At 43.7% G+C, this 3,987-nt stretch overlaps 1 protein-coding gene across 3 annotated transcripts in view; it reads left to right on the top strand.

Annotated features, from left to right (window-relative positions):
• Nucleotides 1-135: 135 nt before the first annotated feature.
• Stil (STIL centriolar assembly protein) overlaps nt 136-3,987 on the top strand; it is a 50,988-nt gene continuing 47,136 nt past the window's right edge. For all 3 annotated transcript variants that reach the window (XM_048351254.1, XM_048351255.1, XM_048351256.1), the window contains exon 1: nt 136-327. The gene's annotated coding sequence lies outside the window, so the exon portion shown is untranslated. The remainder of the gene's footprint in view (nt 328-3,987) is intronic.

Below are 3,987 nucleotides of genomic sequence, written 5' to 3'. Positions count from 1 at the left end.
GGGGGGGGGCCGGGAAGAAGGGGCGGGCCGACAGCGCCGGGCTCCGCAGCCCTGCCGCCCCGGCGTCCGCCGCCGCCGGAAGGGGCGGGACCTCTGCCTCTACCGTGTCAGGCAGCCTAGGTCCGGCTCCACATCCGTGTGCGTCGCTTTCCCCGCCCTGCCCCCAGCTGTGTCACCTAGGCTGGAAGAACGCGCGTGCCAACCTGGGGTGTGTTTTCCAGGACGTCGAGTTCCTACGGGGAGGTAGCCTGGCCCCAATTACCAAATGCACGAATACATTTCTAGGAAACAAAACGCAGGACCCAAGGAGGACAGCATTTGGTTAAGGTACTCAGGGCCTCAAAAGGGGTGACATTAGCACAGAAATGGAAGGATAAAGGGTAAACGAATGCAGCAATAGTACTCGCTAGACTCTGTTGAAAATGAACTATACAACTTGTGAGTGGGATGGGAGGGAGCGACAAGGGGTGACATTGTCCAAAAAGAAATGTACTGACTTATGAAACTGCAGCCCCTCTGTCCATCACCTTTGTAATAACAATAAAAAGGGGAAAAAATTAAGAGGAGGTGACATCAAGCAAGACAGAAAGGTAGGAAAGAGCAAAGCCAGGGAAAGACTAGGACAGTGTCCCACAACTGAGACCAGAGCTGGGCAGATGGCAGATCATTCAGGCCTTTGGGTTATGGAAAGGAATTTGGATGATATTCTAATCACAATGGGAAGCCCTTAACTAGTACTCCAGTTCCCTGTCCGTTTTTAAAGAAAATCTTAAAGGAGTCTAAATATTGAGAGTGGGTGAACTCAAACATTTAGAAATGGGGAGGATTGAACCTAAGGAAAAAGAGCTGTAGAGGTAGAAAAACTTGGAGAATGTCTGGTCCCCAAAGACAGAAGAGTATTGAGAAGACTATTAAAGGCAGATGGATACAGCAGTTAAATTAGCTTTGGCATAACAAAGAAACCAATGATCTTGCTGAATGCAAGATCTTGGCACACACATGTTGAAGCTAACTTGAAGGAGGACTGTGGATATATGTGGAATGCAAACAATGGGAGTAAAGGTGGGTTATTTAAGGTAGGGAATAGGTAATGTGCTGTGGTAGCCACTAGCTACATGTGATTAATTATTTAAGTGTGCCTAATAAATGCTAAGAAATGTTACTGAGTTAAAAAATGAAATTACATTTAATGTCACTAAAATTTAGTTCTTCAGGCCGCTTTTCAAAGGCCCAACAGTCACATGCTTCTAGTAATGAATAAACATAACGTCCATCATCACAAGAAGTTCTGTTGGGGAGTATTATACTAGTGCTTGTATTTAAGCTTCTATGAATGATTTGACAGAAAAGAGAAAATATGGCTTTCAAAGCCAAGGCTTTCAGAGTAGATGGCACTAGGTGATGTAAAAGGTCTTAAGGAAGAAGTTGATTTGTTTGATTTGTGATAGGAGCTGCAAGGCGGGTACTGTCAGTATGTTCTCTTCCCTTTAGGGTTTGACAGGCTCTCAGCATGTATCTCTAGCCCCCAGCTGCATCAGCAAAACACCCTCCACCCAGACGCAAACTCTACCCTGCCTGTCACAAAGAAAAGAGCACTCTTCCCCACTTCCTGGGGCTCCCTCCAGTTTTCTCTGAGTTTGGGATTGGTCCACATTCCCACTCTCTGCCCAGATCTAAACTGCACTCTACGTATGCCCTGTTTTCAGTGACCAGCTAGCTGTACACGCAGAGTATCTCCTGCCTCTAGCCCCAGTGGTATAGGATGCCTCTGGGAAACAGACAGGTACCATTTCTCCTCCTGTGGGGGAGGTGGCCTTGTCAGCCTCAGCAGGAAATAAACTCCTTTTCCTGTAGGTGACTGTGTTTGTCTGCTCTTCTGGGATGAGTGGCTTTCGTCTATGCCATGACTTGGATCTAGACTCCCTGGTGGATTTACTCTTCCCTTTAGGGAATCTGAGCTACCCCAGGACCTAGCCCCGGTCCCAGGCTCCCCAAAAGACTACCGAATTGACTTCCTTCTGACCAAACACCTTTTCCACATCCAACAGCAGCTGATTTGCTCTTCTTCCTGGGTGGGTGACCATTTATAGTAAGCCAGGGGCTCGAAATCCATTTTCTGTAAGGCCACCAGGCCAGAACAGGGAGAAAAATCTTGGTACTAAGTTCCGAGTCCCACCCAAGGGCCTAAGCCACCAGGCCAGAATAGGCCAAAGGACTCAGCAATAATGGGTGACAACCCCTCTTGCTGCCTGTTCCCTCTGTGTTAGCTGACCAGAGTACTCCTGGGGATGTCCATGGTAGCTCTAGTGTCAGCTCCGTTGGTTGCTCACTGTGGGTGGAGCACAGTCTAAAATTCCTCAGGATACAACCTAAAACCAATCAAGTTTGAGCCCAATCTTAAGCCTCATAAACTTATACGCTATGCAATCAAATTTGGCCCCAGTATTCACTGAACAATAACTCCATGTGGCTCTTTCATTGGACACTGGACCTCTGATATTTTACCGAACTTATATAATTTCTTTTCTTTTCTTTTTTCTTTTGTCAGTCCTGGGGTTTAAACTCAGGGCCTGAGCACTGTCCCTAGCTTCTTTTTGCTCAAGGCTAGCACTCTGCCAACTTGAGCCACAGCGCCACTTCTGGCCTTTTCTATATGTATGTGGTTCTGAGGAATTGAACCCAGGGTTTCATGTGTATGAGGCAAGCACTCTTGCCACTAGGCCATATTCCCAGCCCAGAACTTACATAATTTCTATGAGCACTCAGGCATATGGAAAAAAATGTCTTTAGTCATTTTTAGGCTTTTTTTTGTTATTTAACAAAGCAGTTTAGAAATGCAATATATCTTGATCAATGTCACCCCTTTCAACAGTCTCACTCATCCCTCTCCGGGTAACCCCTTCCCTCATTCTTAATTTCATATATATTGGATTCTTGTCTAAATTTTCCTCCTATATCCTTGTATTTATTGGTCAGAAGGAAGTCAATTCTGCAGTCTTCTGGGTAGGCCTAGGACTGGGGCTGGGTCCCCTTGACCCCACTCCACTCCTTTTGAGTATCCACTTCCTTGAGCACACAGGCTGCATGCTTTGTATTCCGGCCTTTGTAACTACCTCGTATATTGCAGTCTGTTTCCTGAAGGGACCCTTAACTCACCGCACAACTTGTTGCTTATTGGAGTTACTAAAATTAAGGTTTCTACTGCTCACATTTGCCTGGTTATTGCTGAAAGGCTGTATCAGTGATTCTGAGACCATTAGTTAAGGGAAACAATAGTCTTTGAAAATCTAGTGTGCCAAGTCTGTCAACAGAAGACATGCTTATCTTCCTGGGAGTAACTTCCATACTGTAGAAACCAATCACACCAGTGAAGTTAAATTAATCTCATAGCATTATTACTCCTTAAGCTTTGCAAGGTTAGGTAGATTTGCCTACTTACCATTTTCTTGTCAGGATGATGATATATGAACTCAATATAGCATATAGTTTTAGAGAAGTTACCAGTGTGATAAATATATAAAGAGAGTTTTCCACAAGTTGACATATTTGCAATTCTCCTTAAATATAATATTCATTTAAAGTAAAACTGTGCTTGTTTTTTAAAAAGCAGTGGTATAATATAGCTCAGAAATACAATTAAAAGGGGGAAAGTTGCGTGTTTGGAGAAATTTAATATAGTAAATAAGGAAGAGAGTGGGTAAGAAGAGAAATAACTGATTCCAACTTCCTTGTTCCTGGTGGTAACAATAGATCTTTAATCCTTATAGGTCTGTTAGTATACACCATCAAGGTTTATAACACTGAACATTTACCTGATCTATGCATGAAGAACCTGTTAGGTTCTAGACCGTTTAGTACCTAGACAGGTACTGAAAAAGGATAAGGAAAAAAACCCCACCAAAACAATTACATATATATATATATATATATATATATATATATATATTCTCTGTGGGCACTACCACAGAATGCCATAAACTGGGTAAC

The sequence above is a fragment of the Perognathus longimembris genome, chromosome 7 (assembly GCF_023159225.1).
Source record: "Perognathus longimembris pacificus isolate PPM17 chromosome 7, ASM2315922v1, whole genome shotgun sequence".
Lineage (NCBI taxonomy): Eukaryota > Metazoa > Chordata > Mammalia > Rodentia > Heteromyidae > Perognathus > Perognathus longimembris.
This window is presented reverse-complemented; position numbering and strand designations above follow the sequence as displayed.